Source organism: Xiphophorus hellerii, chromosome 11 (assembly GCF_003331165.1).
Source record: "Xiphophorus hellerii strain 12219 chromosome 11, Xiphophorus_hellerii-4.1, whole genome shotgun sequence".
Classification (NCBI taxonomy): Eukaryota; Metazoa; Chordata; class Actinopteri; order Cyprinodontiformes; family Poeciliidae; genus Xiphophorus; species Xiphophorus hellerii.
The window spans coordinates 18,846,594-18,871,552 of NC_045682.1; the positions used below are offsets into that span (position 1 = coordinate 18,846,594).

A 24,959-nucleotide genomic window follows, 5' to 3' on the forward strand; every position below is an offset into this window, starting at 1 on the left:
TTTCAAAATTCTTCACACATGAAAGAAAAAATAGAGGACTGCTGGGGGAAAAGATGGTATGTCGGCCTGAAAAATTGCAAGCATCCATGATTTTTTTTTTTTATTCGGAGTCACATACAATTTCATTCAGTCATATTTTTGAGTCAGAAAATATAAAAATCTTGTTTTAGGCATAAATAAATCACAATCAGTCAGTTCTTTGTTTTTCAGAGCAGATGAACATTTTAAAAATGTTCATCTGACAAATGAATTCTGACAAAACAAAAACATAAAAATGGCAATACACGTGACTGAAATTATGGAGAAAAATACTTTGTCAATGTCCTTTTATGCATACAGAAAGTATACAAAATAAAGAGAAACTGATTGACGATAAACGACTAAAATATTTCTGTTAACACATACGAATGAGGCTAAATAATTGGAGAGAAGTCAAATCTATCCATCCATCCATCCATCCATCCATCCATCCATCCATCCATCCATCCATCCATCCATCCATGTCTATACCTATTTATCCAGACACAGCCAGCATTAAGTATTTCAAAATAAAATTGGACGAATACCAAAACTAACATCAGGGAGAAACAAATGTGAGAAACAAATGTGGAAATAGTTGAATTACATTTTAGTCCAAAAAGAAAAAAAGAAAGAAAACTAAATTATAATTACAATCACTCAATAAATTTGGCAAATCAAACCGTTTCAGTAGTAAAAGCCTGATTGCTAAGATAAATTTATGGAAAGAAGATTAGTGCAAGTTGGCAGATGTTTAAATAAATAGACAAAGCACCAAGCATGCTTTGCAAGATAATTAGCAGTATCCTGTGATTCTCTATGAGTTCCTCTTTTAATCCTTGATTGGGTATTTGAGCACTTCATTCAGCAGGCTTTGGAAAATCAATGGTTATCTCAAATCCAAACTGTGATCCATCATTACTCACCCTCCTTATTAGAACCTGCAATGAAGTGACAATTATAATTCTTGAGATGCAGAGAGGCAGCCTTTTCTCTTTGTCACATCCTAGGTGAGTTTTCTTCCCTCCTCAGCATGTCTCCCAGGCAACCGCATCATTCCATCTTAAAGTAATTTGGACAGTAGCACTTCAATAAATTGAGCACACAGCAAAGCCTTGAAGTGGAGGAAAGAGACACGGGGCCAAGATGTCAGTCCATTAAGGTACGTTCCGCTCCGCGTGCCTCTTCAAATCACAAAGCCGGTGTTTGAATGCAGCCGCAGCAGTGATTTATGTGATTGGGCCGGTTTGATCATTTGTGTCTTGCCTGCAGTTTGGTTTTTTTTCCCCCTGTGTTTGTAGCAGAGATTACTGTATGGGAGTAAGTGGAGCTAGTGGTGGCCACACACTTGTTACGGCGCGCGTGGCAGACCCTCGTTGCAATCCTCTGGAGATGACTAGCGTGACCCAGCAGCGTATAGGTTTCCATTTCATGCCCGACTGCGTGTGAATGCAATCAGCTATAGGAATAAACAGGGGTGTTATTTGCGTGCACGCTGCAATTAAAGATGACGGCTGGTGATAGCTGGAATCAAGTCAGCTTCCATGACAACAATGGAGCAGACAAGCTATGAAAGAGAACAAGTGTCACTGTGGGAGGATTTCAGCGTTGCACGCTGCCCTTTTCCTCACCGAGATAAGACGCAAAAAGTTAAACAGAGGAAATCGCTTTGGCTACTGTTTGCTCATAAACGTGTAATTTATCCGCAGCGTGGCGACTGGACTCTGCAATGCGCCACCTCGCCTACTTTTTTGTTGTTGTTTTTCTTTCGCTGTCAAGACCTCCGCCTGTGTCACGATAAGGAAGAAACCTCTTTATAGCACTGGGACACACACTGATTAACGAACACTAAAGGGCAGAAAGCTTCTGCTAAATCAAGGTCAAACTGCTAAAAGCCCCGTTCTGACAAGATTTATAAGTAATGGACCCAGTCATCCAGACACGCTGTGAGCAACTACAGACCGACAGCAAAGGAAGGCAGTCAGAGAAAATGAATCTGACACTGATGTTGACTGAAAGCAGCAAACTGTAGAGGGAAGGGTTAGATGAGTTGGTGGAAGGGAAACTAAGCAACTGATAAATGACTTAGACGACAGACACACCTATGGGAGGAAGCCGGAGTATCCAGAGAGAATGCACTCAGGCACAGGGAAAACATGCCGTGAACTGGATTTAACCCAGCAGCAGTTTAAAGATTAATTTCTTCAGAGTAAAATCATGCCTCCATGTAGGATGCAACATGACCTAGACCCCTAGGCTGGAACTAGCTTTTGGTTTACTCAAGTGTCTTTTACATCATTTTTAACCTTGTTCACATGACAACAGTTTTCCAAAGTTCCTCATAGTTGCTGCGTTTCCTTCTAAAATTGCGCAAATTGAAATGACAAAAATACAAAATTTCCCGAATGGAAAGACGTCAAATTTGAAAATACAAGTTTGTTTGTGCCATATCGAAACAGATGCATTTAGCAAAACTGCAATGGAAACACTTTTTTCGCGTCATACGTGATCAACAGGCCGATGTTACTATTGGCAAAAATGACAAAGAAGACAACAGGAAGTATTAAGAGCCTGATGGTTTGTTTTTGTTCTTTTACAGACACTGCGCAGCCACTGTAGCTTCACCAGAGTTCTCACGCGTAGCATAGTTCATGAAAAGCTGTGTGTCAATCTAAAGTGTTAAATTCATAACTCTTCTGTAAAATCGCCAAATACAATTTCCACAAAACACTGCATATGTAGTCTCTTCAAAGAATAAAGGGCTTGTTGCGCCATAGCCTGAATAAGACGCCGACTTCTCCTCTGATGGCTGATAGCTGATGAGAGCTAGCGCCAAGACTTAATAATGAATATATCTCATGTAACCGTTTGCATCCGTCACTGCCATGATTTTTAATGACTTGTCGCGAGAACGACCTTATTCACGAATGGAAACACCACAATTGTGAGATTCTGTTATTTTTAAATCGGCTGAATAAAGATTCGAGCACAGTTACAATAGAAGTGCAGCTGATGCAGCATGTTTACTGAAATACATGAAAAATTAAGAAAGTATTTAGCTTGTACGTTTTATTTGTTGTTGTTATGTCTGATGGTTATAAATTCTAGTGGTAGATTAAATAAATATGGTTATAGATATAGATTTTACTTCTTATTCTGCAGAGTTATTTTCTGTTTTGTTATAAATTAGCCATATGGCTGTAATCCCATGTAAAAAAAGAAAACTTTTCACATAAATTATTTTGAAGCAAGAAAGAAAATAGTTCTTGTTTGCCTTTGTATGTTGAGCAGTGAATATGGATTGCAAATGTCTTCAAATTAGTTATTCAATTTTAGTGGCATTACTTTCTGTGAAATCAAAATGAAAGCAAAAATGTGGTTGTTACAAAACAAATGTGTTGTACCGAACATTTTACATTCTAGGAAGATTTTAATCCATCAGTAACAATCTCACTCCAATTTTTTAAAAAGTGTCCATCTATATCAACCATCTGCACGGGGCCAAATTTGTACCATTCTTGAATTCTACCTAAAATTAGGGCCATATAAAATCAATCCAATGGCCACAAATGGCTTCCAAGTTAGAGATAATTTATTTGACAGCATGGTGGGAAGTCGGTACCAAAGGAAACACTTTGTGAAAATAAGAGCATGATATATACCTGGCTCTGTTTGATGATATGATGACCCACATGGTTCCCACAGCGATGATGACCATCGTCCTTTACTGCCCTCCAAAGCGCTAAATGATACCAATGTTCAGCTTTTACCTGGATTTTTTTTAAAGACAGATGTTAGTCACTCAATTTCACTAAGATTGTCAAGGCGAGCTGGGCCACCTCAACCCATATATGTCCGTCTGTCCTCTTACATCTCCATTTGCAGCGCTCCCGGATGGGCAGCAATGCATGAAATGACCCGGTCATGGCAAAAAAGGAGATAACACAAGACTAACCGCGACGCCTTGATGGACATCACCTCTCACAGTTGCCCCAATTTCTCAACTATGTCAGAGAAAGCTACATAACTGAGCAACAGAGCGGGACACATTCCAGCATTTACAAAGACAGCCACCCTTATTGAAGTACTGTACATGTAAACATAAATACTGTAGCTCTTTGATGCTCACAAAATCATTACTTTCCCTGGCAGGATAATAAGAGCTGAAAAGCGTTCACCTTCTCATAGAAGCAGCTGATAGTGGAAAAAATCTTCAAAAAGACTTAAAATCTGCTATCAGGATTATAGCATTCCACAACAAGCTCCAGTTTGATGACAAATCAGAATTTATGTGTTCTTACAAAGATTAGGAAGCAAAGCAAATCATTCAGTGAAAGAGTGGAACTTATTAGTAAGGCAAGGTATGAAGTATGTGACAGTCAAACACTAACTCCACTAAAACTAATCAGCATCCTGTTTTAGTGGATGCAGACATGCAGATTTCCGATATCTGCATGTCTTTTTTGGCAGGTTGAGCCAAATGAAGCACATTTCTAAAAGTAGATAGTTGTTACAATCCGCAGTACGAGATGTGTGTCTTATGTCACCATTGTTAATACACTCAGTAGCTGCAGCTTGCTTAATGATGAACCCCACAGTCAAAGGGACTTGATGTGACAGGGGGACAGTTTTGTCAAGATCTTGTTTGACTTTTCATCAGAACAACAAAATTAGTCACTGTGCATTCGGTGTCCTTTTTTTTGCTCTACCTAAATCAGTTTGTTAGATGCAGGACTTGAATTAGAAGAAAACTCACATTATGGATTTGAAAGTATTTCCCTGGCTGTCATATTTGTCACTACACTTACAGCTCACTGAAATAAATTTTTTTTTAATCTCCAACAAAGGAGACAATGGTACAAAGGATTTTACAGGAATAGTGCCTGTAAAAAAGTAATTATGTTACCTTCAGTTGTTATTAAATGCTGTATATATCAATCATCACAAAAAAAATCCGAGTCCTTGATTTTGACACTTTGAAATTGGGCCTCTGTCTCTTTAAGAAGCTCCTGGTCTTTCTGACACTCCGCCTTCAGGAAGTCATCACAACAACATTTCTGTATTATGCCATTTACAACTGTTATTATGAATGCTGGACTGAGCAGTAGTTCATATGATAAGCTAAGCAGACGTGCAGTTCCACCAGGTATTAATAATTGCTGCTGCCGCTAGTCTGAAGGAGGAGAAGGTCAGGAGAGCTCAGCTTGGACTCTGCAGCTCCAAGAAAGATCTTTGTGGAAATAGGCACTTTGTATGAGCAATTGGTTAGGTACCCCTGAATGGCTGTAATGGGCAACTCAAGGATTCCTCAAACATGCATGAAATACTCAAACCAACACTCTAGATATTGTTTTGATGAGGTAAAAACATAGTAACATGAAATAAAGCTCAAAATAATCTCAATTGTTCTTTAGCTTGAGAACATTTGAGAAGTTTGTTCGGGAAGAGTGACAAATGCTGACATTGTTGCAACACAATATTTAAGGAGTTGTTTTTTTTGTGTCTGTGCCATTTTCATTTGAAATATACATAATTAAAGTAGTAATAATGGACACCATTGTTTTGTTCATTATAAGGGCCTATATATGTATGTATGCTTCCATTGTGGGCATCCAGCCACACTGTCTGCTGTTCTTTGCACTCATGTTTGGCAGAATATACGGATGGTAAATGCAAGCCAAGTCTCCAGGGAGCTAGTGACAGCAGCAGAGCCAACTTGTCAGCACTAGGGTGTGGCAGAGCCATAACACCCTCTGTGCGTTGGGGGATTGGCAGGGGTTGGTGCTGCTGGTAGTGGTGGTGATGGGGGCGTCTCTATAAAAGGACTCGTAAAGGTTAGGTGAGTTGGCTCCTTCTCCTCCAATGGGCTCCCACTCAGCGCCACAAAGGTTAGACGGAGCCCTCGACCGCAGCGGAGGTGATGTGAGAGTGCTGGAAATGTCATAGACACCAACGGAGCTCCAGACGAAGTCAATACCGACGCAGCAGCTGCTCCACAGTCCGCCAGAGTCTTTGTCACGGAGCCATTTTAGTCTACGTAGAGAGGGGTTGGAGCAGTGAGGGGATGGTGCCCCATGTTTATCTGCCTGTTATATGCACAGCCACCTGCTTGGTTCTAGAGCTGCAACAAATAACTCAAAGCATTCTTGGACGTCCACAACAGATCTGTGTGTTTATGACTCTTTACTTAGACTTCAGTCGTAGCCAAAGCGATATAAACATCTGCAGAAACAACAGTCCCCAAGCATTAGCAGACAAAATGCCTAACCAGATACAGAATCATCCTTTCAGTGTCACTTCCCGTCTGTGTTTCCCCATATGGGCAGCGGCCATGATGGGCTTATTAATCCCCTGGGAGGACAGAGGATGAGTGTGTCCAGGCTTTCTTTGCGTCTATCTGTGTGCCACCTCTCCTCCCCCCTCCTCACCCATTGCCATCTGTTTCCTGCCCAGCACTCTGGCTTAATTCCTTGCTGCACCCAGGTCTCTCCTGCTCCTCTTTTTCTTTTATTTTTGGCATTTACATGTAACATTTCTGAATATCAAACATCCGCGAGTTGTGCTGCACGCCTGTCGCTCTCGTTGGTTACAGCGGCTGGAAAGCGGTTTTTGGTTTCCATGGAGAGTTCAACGGGACCAGAATATAAGATATTCAGTTTTTCTGTCCTGATTTTATTTTCTGTTATTGCGTCTTGTCTTCCAGTTACTAACTGCCCATTTCTGAGTGATGTTTTATTATTGTACATAGGGAGAGGAGATGCGGCAAGCTGCTTTTCTAATCCCCAAAATAATTTGGTTCCCCTGATGCATCTCCTCGGGGCTCTGCTACTAATCCAGCAACAAGGAGAAGTGTGCTCTTGACATTTTGGCTCTCATGGGTGTTTTGCTCAAATTCTGCCAGTTCTCTCATTTCAACCCAGGACAATCCCTCAGCTCTCCTTTGCTGCAGACGTGTTACTGCTACTGGTACTGGTATTTAAAGACAACAGGGCTTCAGATTAAACCGAGCTCTACCGGCAGTGACAATTAATCACACTCAGGCTCACTCCGCCCATTTCTGTCCCTTTGCAGCTCAGATGTAGTGTCAGATTCCGGCACTTACCCTCACATTAAAAAGATCGCACACTCATTTCTCTCGGCATTCACTGTGATGTCGTCCGTCTCACATTTCCCACTTTGTGTTTGTTAATCATATTTACAGCCAGACAAGTCCAGCCCTTTTACCATCTGTCCAGTTCAAAAAGCCTGAACACCTTCAGCACTCAGAATGGCACTGTAGATTAATCCCAGGGCTGTTGAGAGAATGAATAAAAGCATTTTTCTCTTCGGTTACGTGACCTCGTACACTTTCCAACTCCGGATCAGGGCTTCAAAATAACCTATAGTCTTCATGGTCCGCGATTTTTAGATGCATGCCCCCACCGAGTTGGATATTCCTGCTTCTCTCAAATGGAAAAGGCATTGGGCATGAAATTTCCCCTGACAGCTGACTCCCTTTAAAATCGGTAAAAAAATCTGCTCTAATCAATCGGACGGGAGACCCTGCGACAAAATTCAGTTGAGAGTCGGGGGGAAAGGAAAAGAAACGCAACACCTGAGAGCAAACCTAAAAACCTTAATCAACAACAAAAACACTCTAAATGTGTAATTACTTGTACAAAATTATCAAACAGGTGAATATTGGTATTTACGCAGCATAACAATGCCATCTATTGACCATTTTGTTCTGACAGAGAGGAGAGAGGACATAGAGTTTTCAAGTAGCAGAGCTTTGGAGGAAAGGAGGGTTTAAAATGCAACGCATCTCTGTTGCTCCCCATTTTTCACTTTAGTGAACAAGCCTCAACCTGACTCTCAATGACAGCCTTTTGCAATGCCTATTAAACCGCCTGGAACACTTTGTTTTGTCACGTCACAACTGCAAACGTCAATAAATTTTATTGGAATTTGAAATGACAGACCAACAAAAACAAAAAGTAGCGTGAAGCTGTGAACCACCTGCAGTTAGAGCAGCAAGCTCTTTTGGATGTGTCTGTACCAGCTTTGCACATCTGGAGGCTGAACTGTTTCCCTGCTCTTTGCAAAATAGCTCAAGCTCCGACAAATTGGATTGAAAGAGCATGTGAGCATCAAATTTCAACTTTGGACTTTGACAGCACCATTCTAACTCATGAATATGACCTCATCTGGTCTGTTATTATCCTATTGGACTAATAATGTTCTTTTGAATTGAATTATTTTGTAGTTACTCTCTGAAGCAGTTTCTTTTTTATCGTTTTCTCTCTATATACTGTGTTTTCTTATACGAGAAGAGCCTTACATCGTCTCTGCTCCAAAACAAAAAAGGAACTAATAATAGCACTGCGGCGAATCAAAAGCCTAAGAGGCCTGAACTGCTGACGTAAGACGCCTATAGAGGCTGTAACTTCCCACTTCTGAAAAAGTCCATCTTCACAATAACACTTCTCCAAAATGGGAGCCAGTAGAAATCCTCTAATGGCTACTGGGAGCCCTTAGACAAAAAAGGGCTGTCAGTGTGTCTGTTTTATCGGATTGGTTAATATAAGTGGGCCCCTGTGGTAAACAGCAGCTCCGACTCGAACAAAAGAGCAGCAGTAAAATGTACCACTTTATTTCAATCTCCGAGATGAAGCCCCTGCCTCGTATCGCGTCTCCTTGACAGGAGAGAGTCTGCAGTCTCTCCTCACACTTCTGCGCCAGCGTGCAACATACAAACCTATTTCTAATTCTACTCGTTACGGTCCACAGGGAGAAGTGAAGTCAAATATTCACAAGAAAAAACAAGCGGTTGGCAAAGGTCCATGAATCTCTGGCGGTCTGCTGGGTAAATAACTGTAGCAATGGTGCTGGAGTTTGGCCTTGCTGTATTTTAGTCCTGGTTATTTCCAGCGCACTCTCTCAGCATTACTGTCTCTAGTTGACCGCTTCATTACTGCAGCTCCTCTTCTTTATCATCCTAGGTACTCTCTAGAGCCCGATACATGCAGATAAACTGAACATTATTCAGAAAAGCAACCAAATCACTGCATCTGCTTTAAACAGCCACATTAACATAATGCATTTTACTTCAACTTAAAGTAAAATGATGCTGATTAACAATATTTCTACAAAGGAGACCAGCAGAAAAACCACTTGATGTATTTTTCAGTTACTTTTTGTAGGGATAAAGCCTGAATTTGGAAGTACAACAATCCCTAATAAAGCATAGAGGGTCTGAATAATAAAGATATGTTTATTTTAATTCTAAAATTGGTCAGAAATGAATTAAACTAACTCATTTACCTCTTACATGTATGTACGTAGATGCACACACGGGACAAACAAAATAGTCCAGTGATCTATCTTTAATCTCTGGTATAGTTGTTGTCCAACACAAATAAACAAAAGAATAGACTAAAAAAGAAAGGAACTAGGAGAAAAGAAAAAAATAGTATAGAATAATCTTAATTTTTCCTCTGTGGGAAATTCTGGTGTACAAGCAGCAAAAAATAGTTAGTATTTAACACCAGAGCAGCAAAAACATGTATATTTAACTGCTGAACGAAATCCTTGAAAGAAGTCAATATATTCTTAGCTTGAACACTCGTGAAACACAAGAAACTTACAAATTCACCAGCAACAAAGAAGAAACTGCATTTAAAAGAATAAAAACATTTTTTAAAAGTTTCTGTTTGAAAAATAAGAAAAAGAAAATCCCATTTGGTTTCATTATTAATGTAACAGTCTCCCTGTGTTTCTTTTTTTTTTTGTTGGTTTTATTAATGGACCTGTTTAAAATTTTTATTGCACTCCCTCATATCAGAATCAGCTCAAGATTGTGTGCACAGACAAAGGATATGACCTTGGTTTTAAATGCTCACAGCGTACAGACAGAAAGTATAAGTATTTACAAATTAGATTAAATAAAATAAAGAATAAAAGAAACAGAATGTGCATGTACGTGTATGTGAAACCTTGTGGTGCTCTTTAAAGGGGCATGTTATAATGTTATTCTCTCATTAAAAACATGCCTGGAGTGTTGCCTTGTCTCTTTCATGCATGTTTGAGAAATCTTTAAATCTCACATGGCAACCATTGAGCTGTGCAAAACACCTGGGTGAACCTAACACTGTCTTCAAGATGCAGCTCCTCCCCAAAGCTACAGTTTTCAAGCTTCCAAGCTCCCACCTCACAGACCACCTCTCTCCTGGGCCACACCCCTCTCAGCTCCTTCAGACTAGCCAGCAGCAACTAACAAACACCTGGTGTAACTGCACATCTGCTGAGCTCGTTATATGAGCTACTTCTCAGTGCAACGCTGAGGAGCAATGTTGTGATGACTTCCTGAAGATGGAGAGTCAGAAAGAGCAGGAGTTTCTTAAAGAGAGAGAGGCCCAATTTCAAAGTGTTAAATTGCAAAGTCAAATTTCTTTGATGGGACTGGACAGTGGTGGAGTAGGTAGCACTGTTGCCTTGCAGCAAGGATGTCGATTCCTGGTCTGGGGTCTTTCTCCATGGAGTTTGCATGTGCATGTGTGGTTACTCTCCGGGTACTCCGGCTTCCAAAACCATGACTGTAAGGTTAATTGATCTTTCTAAATTCTCCTGTGTGTGCATGGTTGTTTTTCCTGTCTGTCTCTGTGTTGCCCTGCGACAGATTGGTGACCTGTCCAGGGTGACTCTGCCTCTCGCTGGAGATAGGCACCAGCACCCCTCCCAACCCCACTAGGGACAAGGGTGTAAGAAAATAGATGGATGGATGAAATTTCTTTGATGTTTGATACATTGACCAACATAATTGGTCAGAGTGACTGCTTGTGGTAGCTCAATCAAACTGATCAAAGGAGGAGATGACGTGAGATGCTAGGACGCCGTGAGTAGGACTCAGACATTACTTCACCATGCCTAATGTAAACGCACCCCTCGGCAGATGACATGCTTCGCTAAGATAACCTTCTTTCAAATGCAGAAATAAAACAGTCCATGTTACCTCGTGTCGATCTGATACAACTGCTTAGCTCTAATGCTCATCTTGGATATTTTTCCCCTCAGAGGGTCTGCTGAGCAGTAGATAAAGGGCTCAGTGGGGGCTACCACATTTCATGCTCCTCTCTCCTTGCAAATCAGTCCAATATCAGGTTTGAATTCACAAACTTTGTCTGGGAGACACTGTCTGATAGAGCTCCTAAATAATTCACCATCCACTATCCTTGGCTGATATGTGTAAACTGTCTGAGAAGATACGAGAAGGCTGCCACGCTGTCTGAGAGGGAAAAGTCATGTAGGGCTTTCAGTTCCTCTCCTTTACAGACACTGAAAATACATCCATCTTTGCTGTATTCATGTTTTGTAGAGAACTCATTTTGTCTAATTTAACCCAAGTGCACAGCCAGGCCTGTAGAAATGCTGCTGGGGAAATCAATTAAGTTAAAATATAAAAGTCTGAGGCAGAATTGATTTTTGTTTGAAAGGAATAGACTAGGCTTTTGAGAAATGGTTCAATCAAATATTTCTTAAAACGGTGTAGTATGATCTAGAAACACTTGCTCTTTTTTTCCCCTTAATTAGCTGTCGTACCTAAGTACAGCTCAGTATGATTATGTACATGTAAACTGATACATACAAAGGTGGCAAAAATAAATAAATCCTGTTATTTCTTTAGACACTTTAAAAAAAAAACAAACATTGCAATATCTGGCAACTTATTTTTTCCCCCCAAAAAATTCAATTTTGAAATATAAAACTAAATCCTACAGCTCTGTTATATTTAATTAATGCCTAGCATATGAACTAAAAGGAAACTGTCCAGCGTAAATTACCCTGGATAAACTAATAATTAGTATAGTTTTTAAGCTTGAAGCGGTGAGGTATTTCAGTGCATCAAAACGCAGTAAATTAAATATTTTTCCATTTATTGCACAAAAAATATCTGATAGTTGAACTTTTTGTTCCATTATGACACTTTCTACCTTGGAAGTTTTCTTGTGAAAGAGCTGTTCAGAGAAGCCCCGATAGTTTCAGCCAGATTTGTAGATTCAGATAATTAAAAGCAATCACTGCCTAGACTTTCCTATTGAAGTGAAAAACCACACACCCCCACACAACAAACACACAAAGCCCGAAAAGTAGTTTTGAAATCCTTTTCATAGATCATCTCTGGATGCGTGGAGATTTGCAAAGCGCCCATTTCTTTGTTCAAAAACGAAAACATATTAATCCTGCTTTAAATGCAGGTCAGATTTTTAATTGGTAACTTTATGTCTTAGAAATTTGTTACCATCTTCTCTTTTATGAATCCATTCTTGTTTGTGATCCAAATAACTTCGATATGTGGAAATATATTTTCCTTAGCATACCTTTAAAAATGCTTTTTAAAATAAATATCTTCTCCTTGTCACTATTTCCTATTGATTTCTCCATACCAATCAATGCATAAACACTCAGTAAGTACTGAGGTAGTTTACTTAAACAGGTTACCATTCACAGAAACATCTGTTTACAGGTCTAACAAGGCAGGAATATTCAATTAACTTTAACTTGTTCATGCAGAGACAGACTGTTTCACCTCTATCCCTCCTCCCACCAGACAGCTGTTTGACAGGCTGTAGAGAGTCGACTAGCTGCTTTGAGCACACACACTTCTGACCACAAGACACAAAAAGCAGTGCCACTCAAAACCCACACGCAGGTTTCGGTTTTACACCGAGGTCCCTCTGCTACCAGAACCCGCTGGTGCGCACCAGCTCTGGGAGCAGGCTGCTAATTCAGCCTCGGTTGGCTCTAAATGGCAGAAAGCGCTGCGAGGATCGCATCCAGCTGCTTTGATGGAAAATTCCCAGAGTGCTCTGCAACGGGAAAAGACAGGAAAAGGTCAGAGTCAGCATTCATCTTTTCACCAGACTCTTTTGCTCCCAGCATCACCTTTTCCTGCTTCTATTCCTGTGTGTCCTTGGTTGGGTTTTTTTCCCTCCCTGTCTCTCTGGGGTAGATAAAATGAATTCTGCCACATGCTGAAGCTCAGCACTGATGGCATTTGGTCTTCTGCACCTATCACTGAAAACAAACGATGGCTACACAAAGTTCCTGTAAATAATTATAAGCGCTGTGTTTGCATAAAGGCAACTGCTTGCTCTAAATGGAAGCTGCGGATATGCAACATGATTCAGATCAAGCACGTAAAGCGCAAACGGAGGCTGTGGAGAGATTATACCAGCCTGCTTTTGTAAATAGGGGTTTTAATGGCTGAACCAGCGAGGTTAGTGTTCTCCAAACAGGCCATTACTGGAGCTCTGTCTCATTTCCTCAAGTGACAGATGCTCCCTGAGTCATCATCTTATCTCTGGCCGATCCTCTTCACCACATCACCCACTCAGGATTATGACAGTGGCAGAGGGGCTGCTGAGAGGATCGTTTCTCCCACTCACTCTTTTGTTTTATCTCCAATATCCATCGCGCTGGAGGGCAAACAAAAACAATCAACAGCCATTTACGGCGGAGGCATTCGCAAACAAAGTGTTTTGGCGATATGCGCCTATAGATCTTTTGAAGCAGTTTGGGTCCTGTGCGTGGATTTGAGTGGTCCGTTTGACATGGATTTTTTTAGAATGCGGAAGTTCTGCAGAGTCAGATTAAACGGTAAATAGCAAATTTTATCTTTTCTTTAACAACACTGTAAAACCTTTAAGCACAAACAAGTACAGTTGTGCAGTGGAGGAACAATAATAATTATTTTATATTATTCCAATAGATTCTAGTTTAATTTCTTATCAGAAACAAAATGCTTTAAGTGGAAAATGTTCAATCCAACCCTGCCAGGGGTTTGAGTAATTTTGCACCCCAAGCTAAGAAGTATTAAAATTTTAATCAAAAACTGAATTTGAGGCAAGGCTAAAGAATGAGCTGAGGAAGGTTTTTTCCTGCAATTCCTCTCAAATTATTCAACACATTAAATTGCACAGCCAAATGTAATGATTTTATATTTAATACCAGCTTAAAGGTTATTATTTTCAAGAGGTACTGAAAAACAAGGCCATTCAGAATGCAGCACTCAGCATACAGAATATGACTGTACATAAGTAAAGGCTATGTTTGCTCACACTGTGACAAAAAACAAATCTGGATTTTTATTTTTTTTAATTTAGCATCATCAAAGCAAAGTGATTAAGGATGGAATGAGAAAAGCAGAAATACAAATAAATGGCAGCAGTTTTATCGCAACTTTGGTTATATTAAATACAGAATGAGAAGCAAAATGATGTGAATAAAATGAGACCAGATTACAGCGAAATTACGCCATTAACAGCCATGAACCATTTTACATGCAAGAGCCAAGTAAGCAGCACAATAAACTGTGTTCACATCACGTAAGAAGCCGTTTACTCAGCTGAAGGTGTGCCTACTAACAATAAACTGATATATTAAAGTTGCTTATGGAGCATTTAAAGTGATTAGTTGGGTTTAAATTTCAGCTTTGTTGCTGTTTAAACAAAGAAGGACAGGGAAGAGTCAAAGATGTAGGAAGGTTGGCAGGGAGCACACACGAAATGAATTTTTCACCCACTCCTCTTTGTTCCAAGGCCTATTTGGGGGATGCTAAACGTGTGAAGGGAGAGGGTCATTTTCCGAAGACCCCCCACAAACACACACACTCCCCTCCTCCCAAGTCTTCACCAGCAAGCCTCCCCAGATGACCCACATCCACATCGTATCCATCCATCCCTTCAGCCCCTTTCATCAATAAACCTTTCAACTTATATCATTGTGAAATGTCTAATGCGCAGAGAGTTTTCCTCTGATCGGTTTCAGTGCTTTCCAGAAACGAAGGTTGATCTAACAGCTCCAGCTTCCCTTCTCCCAGAGAGTCGTCTGGTCAAAATAAAACACTCAAAGTAGGACAGAAAGGATAATTGTAGGCCTTTTATTCATCTGGGAAAATGTGTTGTTCTGCTGACCCAGTTCAGAGCTGCAAACTCCTAATGATTCATCCTAACTGCTTCAATTTCTAACACAGAGCAGAAACCTCACCTTAAGGCCTTGGTGTTTTTGGTTTTACTGTGGTTTTATTGATTGAAAATGATTCCTGGTAGCATATAAATCTTGCTTTATAACTGTTGTAAAACATGCTCTGATTACTAATTCTGTGAACAATTATAAGATCGGATTGATTGCTGGACTGTCGCATTTAGAAAGTTGTGTAAAATTTTTCTTTCAGTTCAGAATTGTGTTGCTCCACAACATAAAATCAAAATAAACACTGAAGTCTGTGGTTGTAACCTGGCAAAAAAGGGGAAAAAAGTGCATGTTGGCAATTAGTGTAGGCTGCTACAATGCTTTCTAATACCAACATTACTGAGAAAATGATTAATATTTCATAGTGAACCACAGCCACAAGAACCTTTCTGGATATGTTGCATCAAATGTGATTTTAAAGAATCATTTGCACAAATGTCTGAATGAATGATGAAAGAGACAATATTGTTTTCTGTGTGTGAAAAAGGCGACAGAGGAACGTGTGTGTGGGGGTGGGCATGCGTGTGCGGGCGTGCGCATGTACTTGTTTAGCTAATCTAGCATATTTACTAACCTTCTGAAGAAGTTATCTGAAAATTAGGGGTTAGGTTTTGAGGTATGTTGTGTAAAATGAGGACAACAAAAATCTCATCTTCACTATTGTTCCTGACTGGTCAAATAATACAATAGGTAAAAAAAATAAAATAAATTAAAATCTGCTTGAGATAAGAAGCAAATACAAAGTCCTAATATGGAAGGAAATACAAACTTACGTGTGTGTGGGTGCATGTTCTTGTGTATGCTAGATATAGAGGATCACTGTACCCATTTTCACCTGAAAAGGACGGTCATTTTTTGGAAAGAGAGGACATTTTCCTGGCCTTTACTTTTTTCAGTTGGGATGGGCTCCTAAACTAGTTAGATTTAGAGTTATGATGTGAATTAAGCTCTGGTTAGGGTTAATAGAAGAGGTAATGGTTAGGAGTAGGGAAAATGTCAGCAACTAAAATGAATGGAAGTCAAAACAAAGTCCTCAGCAGGATGTGTGTGTGTGTCTGGGTGTGTGTGTGTGTGGGGGGGTGTGTGTTTAATACCTTGGAGTGAGCAGCAGATGGTTTTGTGTTGGGTGTAGCAGCTGCCGCTGCCCCACTCTCTATTCTTTTCTGTGTCCAGGCCCCACACCCACACACAAACAGCTCCTGAAATGTACACAGCAGTCACCTGACGTAACTGGACGCCAATCCGCTTCATTATTTATCAGCTCTCTGACATGAACGGCCCTGATAAGTCTCAAACAGAGCTTCATACATTCCCCAGAGAAAGGATGAAAGTGCACGTTGTGACATCGTTCCTAAATCTTCAGGGAAAAAAGGCTCAGAGATGAACTACGAGTCCTGGAATAAAAGGAAAAAAGCATTTAACCACTTTTCCCCCCTTCATCCATTCATCTTTGTCTCCCCCTTCTTACTCTTTAACTCCCTCCTTCACCTCTCCGCCTAGATGCAACTTCAAAGCAGCTGTGGAGTCAGTTGGATAGAGGAAGAGGGTCCTTTGGGGGACCTATCGCAAACACACACACACGCGCGCATGCGGTACACACACTCAGAGCCCAAAGATTGCTAACAAGCAGTCAAACCGTGCCCTTTGAGGGGTAACAGTGTGAACGCTTCAAAAGGGCTCGACTCAAAAATGAGCGCAGCCTCTTTTCTTGACTGCATTGACTTCGACAATGTGGTTTCATGTGCTCTTCACAGGACACACACACCAAAACATACCTCCCCGTGCCCACACACAGATGATCACTTGACAGAACATCAGTCTACTGCCAAAAAAAGCAGATACAGAAGTAAAAGCAAGACTAATATTAGGCTTTCCACTAAAACTTCAGCAGACGGTTATTATTTTACGATTATCAGTGTGAAAAGTTGATTTGAGAAAAGAGAAAAGGTGGTATAAATTATTCAAATAGCAGCCTGTTTTAAATTTAATGTAATTTTTTTCCCCCCTGCCTCTTGATGAGGATGTATCTGGGGCGGAGTTGTCTTTGATCAGGAGATGAAGCAGACGCTCTCTTGATCTTCCATCTCGGCTTAAATACTCCTCACAGTCGGCTAGCTGACCCGGAACCTAAAGTTCTGTCCTGAAAAGCACTGAGAGAAAAACTCAATTAACCCTAAACTGACTGGTGTCATCTCCAAGAGACGCTGGAGAAAGCGATGTTTTATGGAAGGCCAAAAATAATACAGGATTATGATGGGTCAGGTGAGAGAATAATAAAGGTGAAGATAGAGACTTAAAGAAGAAAAAACTTAACGCTGGACCAATCAAATAGTTTGACAAATCTGATTTTCCAATGGCAGAATTAGTAGTTTTATATTTATTTTAAAAATTAAGGAATTACAAGACAATACAATCTAAAAGTGGAGATTTTTTGTCAACATAATGTCACCAATAAAGTAAACATATTGAATATCATCTATTTCTGCATTTCTGTGCAACCCTGGATGCTTTTAGCTGACTATTTAGTTGGGCTGTCAGCTCAGGTAGCCAGCCTGCAGTAATCTGCTTAACTTACATGCAGCTTGTAGTTTATTAACTGTAGCTTTTAAACAGTTTCCTTCAACTGTCTGTATTTTTTGTGCCTTGAAAAAGGTCTAAATACCTCTATCTCACAGGTGTCAAACTGCAGTCCTCAAGGGCCGCTGTCCTGCAGTTTTTAGATGTGCCACAGGTACAAAACACTGGAATGAAATGGCTTAATCACCTCCTCCTTGTGTAGATAAGTTCTCCCAGCCTTGCTAATGACCTAATTATTCTATTCAGGTGTGGTGCAGCAGAGGCACATGTAAAAGTTGCAGGACACCGGCCCTTGAGGACTGGAGTTTGATACCCCTGCCTTATCTGGTACTCTTATTAAACTCAAAGAAGTGCAGCAAAGCACACTCTGCAGGTCGATGCCTTCATAAAACAAAAACAGTGAGAGTATTTAGTTTGTAATTTTTGTATCTGATCAGCTGATTGACAATCGGTATCCAAACTTTCCTCTGCTCACCTGATTGGTGCATGTCTACAAAACCCCTCCCGGTCAAAAAGCTTATATAAAAAATGAATTCGCCCAGCAGGAAAGCCTCCTTCTAGCTTAATACAAGATAATGCGGGTCAGCAAAGCCGTTGGGATATGTCTGAGTGCATTGCTGCCAAGAGTATAATGACTTACGCGGAGCAGTCCCCGGACGGCTCCTTTCCTTTGACAGTAAAAGCTTTAATTCTGAGCCTACATTTCATTTGCTGCTTCTGTCTGAAATTGCACTGCCTCTTCGCTGCCAATCACAGTAATGTGCACTTCAGCTCGGTTGTCTGGGTCTGTAATGCCTTGACCTGGCTGCTCACCCGCCAGTGTTGTCAGATGAGAAAGCTTTTGGCGAGCATCAATAATGTCTCCCACTCGGAAAGCAGAAAAAGCTCTAATGTGTATTATTTCATGATCATTTATTGCAGTCCGTGACGGACGTTTTAGTGGTTGCGTCATGAGTTGAGCAGTACAATCCTTTCATTGGACCGTGTACGAGCTAATGTGGTTTCCAGTACAAAAATTCTGCTTCCACATATCAGGCTCTTTAAATTTGCCCAATGGCTGATTTTATTTCCCGTTTCCCTGCCAGCATGGATTTAAAGGTTTTGTTCTACGGGGTGTGCATGAGGCATCACATCAAGCACTGTTGTTGTGATGACGTTTAGCCTCGCTTCACGATATAAACTATCAACAGTGTCGACTTGGCCAAATAACACTTCCCAGGAGGAAAGGGAGAAAACACAAAGGTGTTATTTTTAATAGTTACTATTTTTAATAGTTTAGGAAAAAAAATTGGATTATATGAACAAGTTTGGAATTATTGTGGAATTTCTCTAATTCACCCACAAAAGATCAAATTTATACATACAATACCAAATGTAATTTTATAATTTGGCATTCCCAAATCTTCTAAAGATCTTATCCTCAACTCCAACCTCTCTCTGTGCGACTTTCTAATCATATGGAAATACTTAGATTTATAAAGCAGTAGCAAAGTAAATGAGGTGGATTAGCAGCGCTCGACAACAACTGATGGTGTCCAAAATGTTAATAAAAGTAGGTTCATATATTTTAGTTTATTTTAACAAACTCATTTGCTATCTGTAAGTAAAGTAGCTCACAAAAACTACAAATGAGTCTCTAGTTTCGCTTCTGTTCCTTCTAAACTCACACAAATCAACATATTTAAAGTACAGGTCCTCTTATGCCGTCACCGCTGCAAATAATCTGTATCACCCAACTGTCAAGCGCTTGAACAAACCATTAGCGTATAAAAAGACAGCTGCAGTGGGGAGAGAGAGAAAAGAGAGGCTGGTAAAGAGTGGCTTTTTTTCCATTGCAGGCTGGGGAGTATAGATTTGCTCTGCTAACATGTGAGGTGGGTGTAGATGCTGAAGCACCGAACTAAGAGAGCAAGCTCTACACAGTTGTAGAGTGGCTAATGTTGGCAATCTCCACCAGCGTTGAGGAGATTCACAGACTCGAACTTGGAATATCAAAAATGAGTCATGCTCTCCAGCTCCAGAAGCTGGCTCCAACAGACGCCGAGGACGCAGAGAGAGAGAGAGAGTTGCCTCACGGTGAAGCAGAACGGAACAAAAACAACACAAACTCCCACACTGAATCTGAATGCAAGAGAAAAACAAAACAAACAGCGCTTGGTGATGCATGTGCTCTCCTGCAACGCTGAGAGAGATGGGTTTGAGGAATCAAATACAAACTCCTCAAAGGAAAGTAGGAGAGGGTGTGTGTGATCATGTGTGTCCATGCAGAGGGTGTAGGATAAAAGTAGATGAGATTTATCATTCGTAGAACAGAAGGAGTGGTGTGACAGCAGCAGAGAGACGGCGGCGGGGGCGGAGGGGGGAGTTCCTTATAGAAAACGCTGCGGTAAGCTCAGATGAAAGGGGGTCAGCTTTAACTGAGACGTTTCCTTTTGAAGTTGCAGATGAGAAAACATAACACAAACATTAAAAATACTTCAGACCAAATATTTATGAAAGAACTGATTCATTAGGATTCTCCCCGAGGATTTCTGATCCACTCTGCTGAAAGGTAATTAAAGCGCGGTTTAAGGAAAGGAGATCAGGGTGGAATCTGTAAATTGGCCACAGATGATTATTTGTTTAAGTCTTCACCACTTGTAAATCTCAAAATATGCAGCGTTAATGGCATAGGCTAGCACTTAATTTATTGTCAATGCACAAAAACACAACAGTGAATTTGGAAACGAAATGTCGTTGCTTGGCTACCAGAGTAGACAGAAAAAATACTGAAAATCTAGAAGTGTGATTAAAAATACATATATACCAGTGTTACTGGTGCAGGTAAATAAATAATAATAAAAAACAGGATAAATAATGCACAAATAATAATAAATAATGCACCAATAATAAGAGACCACAAATGCAGTGGTCTCTTACAAATAATTTTGCAAGAGACCACTGCAAAATGATCAGTTCCTCTGATTTTACTTTTTAAAGGTATGTGTTTGAGTAAAATGAACTTTGTTCTTTTATTCTATGAACTACTGACAACATGTCTCCAAAATTCAAAGCAAAAATTTTGTATTTGCAGAAAATGAGAAATAGTCAAAATCACGTGAAAGATGCAGTGCTTTCAGACCCCAAATAATGCAAATTAAACAAGTTGATATTTATTTAGAAAGAACAATACTAATGTTTTAACTCAGGAAGAATTCATAAATCAATATTTGGTAGAATAACCATGAGGTTTTCAATCCAGTGGTCTCTCTTTTTTTTTCCAGAGATGTATATTGCTAAATATATATGTATATACACAAGAGGCAAAAATAAAAACAATATTGAACTGGTAAGACAGTCAGTAAAAATATTGAATTTATCATTTAATTTAGTAACAAGTACATGTTTGCCAAGACCCACTTGTCTATCAATAAGGTAAACATTTTTAATTTCTTTCTTCCTTTTAATTTGTAAGATTTTTTCTTTGCATCACCCTGAACTCCACCTCCCACCCCCTTGTAAAACAGATTAATTGGCAGCATAATGCTACATAAAGGCTACCTGTTGGATGGTGAAAAAGACTGGAAACTGGGATGGAGGTTCACTTTCCAGAAAGACAATCAGGCAAAACATTCAACCAGATCAAAGCGTTTTAAAATGGCCCAGTCAAAGTCCAGACATCTCATGAGAATCTGTAAGCATACTTGAAAACTGGTGTTCTATGTGTCTACTGTGTTGTTCTGTTGGATAAAATCCCAATAAACTATATTGCTAACATGTTAGGTGGGTGTAAATCCCAACAAAATATATTGTGCTGTTACAAAATGTGAATAGTTTATGGATGCTTATCAGAGTCGTATGGAATGCATTTCTGGGAAGCTAATGTAAAATATCCATCCAATCTCATTCACCACTTTTGAATATTTCAAACCTCTATGTAACACATAGTGGGGGTAAGCCTCATTATTTGAGTAAAAATCCAGGTTTAAACCTACCGGATTTTCTGCTTAATCCTTTGAACAAGAGCCTCAACGTCTGAATTATTGCAAATCATAAAGTAATTTTGGAGGCTGACTTTCCTGCAGCTTTAAAATCAAACTCCATTATACGAAACGGCCTTCTTCGAACAAATCAACACAGACCTGATGTGCTGCAAATACCACAACATTCTTTTTCTGCAAAGGCACATAAACTCAGACCTGCGCTGTGAGAAAACGTCTGGCGGTTGCGCTTTTAGACTCGTGGTAATCTTAACATCCTTCCTCCGCTCTGCCGCCTGCTCAGATGTGCCCCCGTGTGCTCTCTCTCACCCCTCGGGGCTTCGCCCTTCAGGAGAGCTGAAGTAAGAAGAATTAGGACAGGAGGAGGAGCCGCGTGCGTGTGCGTGTGAGACGACGGAGGTGTGCGTCGACAGAGGCAAGGAGGGACGGCGAGGAGGGTCGCTAAGATGCTGGAGAGAGGTGGGGGGTATCACCGCTGATCTGAACGTGCGGCAGGCAGGAGGCAGATGCTCCCAAAGACGAGAAGCAGGATGAGAGACAGGAGGCAGCAGAAGATGGCATTTCTCTCACACCTCTATGAGCAGCAGCATCCTAATGCAAGCTAATCCCTCTATCAGCCTCTCTCCTCACCTGGTCCTATCTCTCCAATAGCAGCACTGTGACAAAATGGACGGCTGCATTTAAAGATACGCTCCACGCTTTGGCTCGGCCAGGTCGGACCGGCACAGTGGAGCTTGGAGTGCTGTGCAGCCACAGGGATCACGTCAGGGTTGTCACTGTCCTTCCTTTTCTCTCTCACACACACAGAGACACAAAAAAAACACACACTCCTGCTGACTTTTTTCTTTTTCCACTCAGCAGCATGTCGCGAACCAAGCGCTGATTACTGATTCGCTCGTATAAACGGAGGCATGCAATCAGCTGGTATGTAGACGCTGCAGAGAGATTCGCACTGCGTATCCTAATTTCATTTCCAGTTTCTAATGTTATCATCAGTTTTATTTATAAATGATCAGTAAATAAATGTGGTCAGCACATTAGCCCAAGAGAAAAGCACTGACTGTCTGCATTTAACAAGAATCAAACCAAAAAATTTTTTATTTTCCATTATTTTACCTCAGGTGTGTATGTGTTTAGGTGCAGAATTATTTCAATTCAATTCAGAAATACATTATTGATCCCAAATGGAATTTAAATGTTGTAGCTCATATCACACGTTTCTTCAGAGTTACGGTAGATGGTGATGGCTGTGGACATCTTATCAATGAGAGGAACGACTCACTCATGATTTTTGCAATTCTGTCAGATTAAAAACATTTTGCGTTAGTATTTTACGCCACTTGAAAGAGACGAAAAAGCAATTCCAAGCAAATTATTAAATGAACTCTATTCTCAAGGTAACGCAGACTGCACACTGCAAACTGAAATACTTTCACTTTCAAAATAGCTTTCCTAAAGGGAAGCATGGCGATGGTAGTATCATGCTGTCAGGGGTAAATGTGCTCCATACTTACTGCTGCTAATATTTACAAAAGTATTCTTTGTCTCACTTATTTATTTATAGAAATAATTCAGTGGATATAAAAACCTTTTTAGAGAAGACAAATAAAAAAACCATTAGATTAAAGTCTGAAATAATGTGGAAAATGTTTTAAAAAACCTGAAGCTATCAATTAATTATAATTTGTTTGTGTTAGAAAAAAAAAAAGAGGCACTAAGCTGAATGTAGACTATGGGCCAAAAGAAAGATGCTGCTTCAATCTACCCAAGATTGAGTTGCTCCTGTCCTTTTATCCTTTTTTGCCAAATATTTTAATTTTAATTAAATGAAAGAAAAAATGTAAACTACAGATTTAACATGATTACATGGTTTTTGACAATTTGTTGTAATTATGTACACACTCCCTTCTGACTACAGTCAAATACATCTATATATATATATATATATATATATATATATATATATATATATATATATATATATATATGGAGTATGGAGTAAACGAGAGTCAGTGAACCAAAATCAAATGAACACCTTTCACTAGATGAATGGGACTGCAGTCACTACATAGCAAGTCAAGTCAAGTCTAATTCCTATATTCCAAACTAAACTAATTTTATGTAAAGTTTTATATTTTAAGAAATTTGGATACAAAATATTTACCTTTTGGTATTTTACTATACTTCTGTTCAATACGTCGCCCAAACAACATAATACTAAACATGGCATCTCTTTTAACTAAAGCATTAGTGGTGTTTATTGTTGTTGTTTGTTTATTTTTTTAAAGGCGTTGTAATGCTTTTTTTTTTTTCATGGTACGAGTTGTAGCTTTAAGATACTTTTTAGGAGTCCGGAGGAAGTGAAAAATAAAACCGACGTTTGCAGCACGAACCATGATTATAAATTACTCTGAAAAAGCTAAATAAATAAATAGATAGATAAATAAATAAATAAATAAATAAATAAATAAATAAATAAATAAATAAATAAATAAATGTTCCACAAACAAGCAGAGAGGCAGCTCAATGAAATAAAGCACGCGCCTTAATCCACATGAACAAAAATGGCTCCGGAAATATTAAATGTTCCGCAGCGAGGTGAGACCAACGTACAAGCGCCAGCTGGCCACTGTGTATCGACAGACGGAAATAGGAGTTATAAAACCTCAGCATCATCCGCAGAGCTCGGAGATGCAAAAACACGGACAGCCTTCTCTGCCACCGTTCCTCCTCGCGTCACTTCAAACGGGAGATAAATGTACGGGGCCGCAACCAGAACGTAAACACCCCTTAAACCGCTATCCCGTATTTATGAAGCAAGGAGGTAAGGAGAGAAGCCCGTCAGTCTGCTCCAACTTAATCCTATTTGAGCCTTGTTAACAACTCTTACCTTGTCCCTGCTCCTTTGTCCTGTTGCGGTCGGTGTTTCTGCCGGATATCGGTGTGTATTCTCAGTATATTCGGGTATCTGGGACTCGGGTGTGAGCTGGTGCTGATGGTGAGCCGCAGCTTCGGTCCCTCCGCTCGGCTTGTGGTGCTGAAGTGGACAGCGCTTCGAGCAGCTCCGGGAACAAAAACCCTTTTATGGGCTTCTCCGCCCTCGCCACAGTGCATAGCGCCCTCTGTCAGAGCGGAGGAGCGCCTACAGCACAGAGGTGACATTGTGCACAACGAGTAAATTATTCCTATTTTAATGACACAGGAATATGGAAGCCCGTTTCCGCCACTCTGTTAAAAAAAATAAAATAAATTATCTTATTATATATATATTTTTTGAGATACTATCTCATAATAAGGAGATATATATATTTTTTTTAACAGAGTGGCGGAAACGGGTTGCCATACAGGAACTTGATTTTTAGATTTTTTTTTTGT

At 40.0% G+C, this 24,959-nt stretch overlaps 1 protein-coding gene across 3 annotated transcripts in view; it reads right to left on the reverse strand.

Moving 5' to 3' along the window:
* srrm3 (serine/arginine repetitive matrix 3) overlaps window positions 1–24,659 on the reverse strand; it is an 84,013-nt gene extending 59,354 nt beyond the window's left edge. For 2 of the 3 annotated variants that reach the window (XM_032576016.1, XM_032576014.1), the window contains exon 1: window positions 24,475–24,658. The gene's annotated coding sequence lies outside the window, so the exon portion shown is untranslated. Of the gene's footprint in view, window positions 1–24,474 lie in introns of all 3 variants that reach the window. The other variant, XM_032576017.1, reaches the window with a different exon arrangement.
* Window positions 24,660–24,959: the final 300 nt, after the last annotated feature.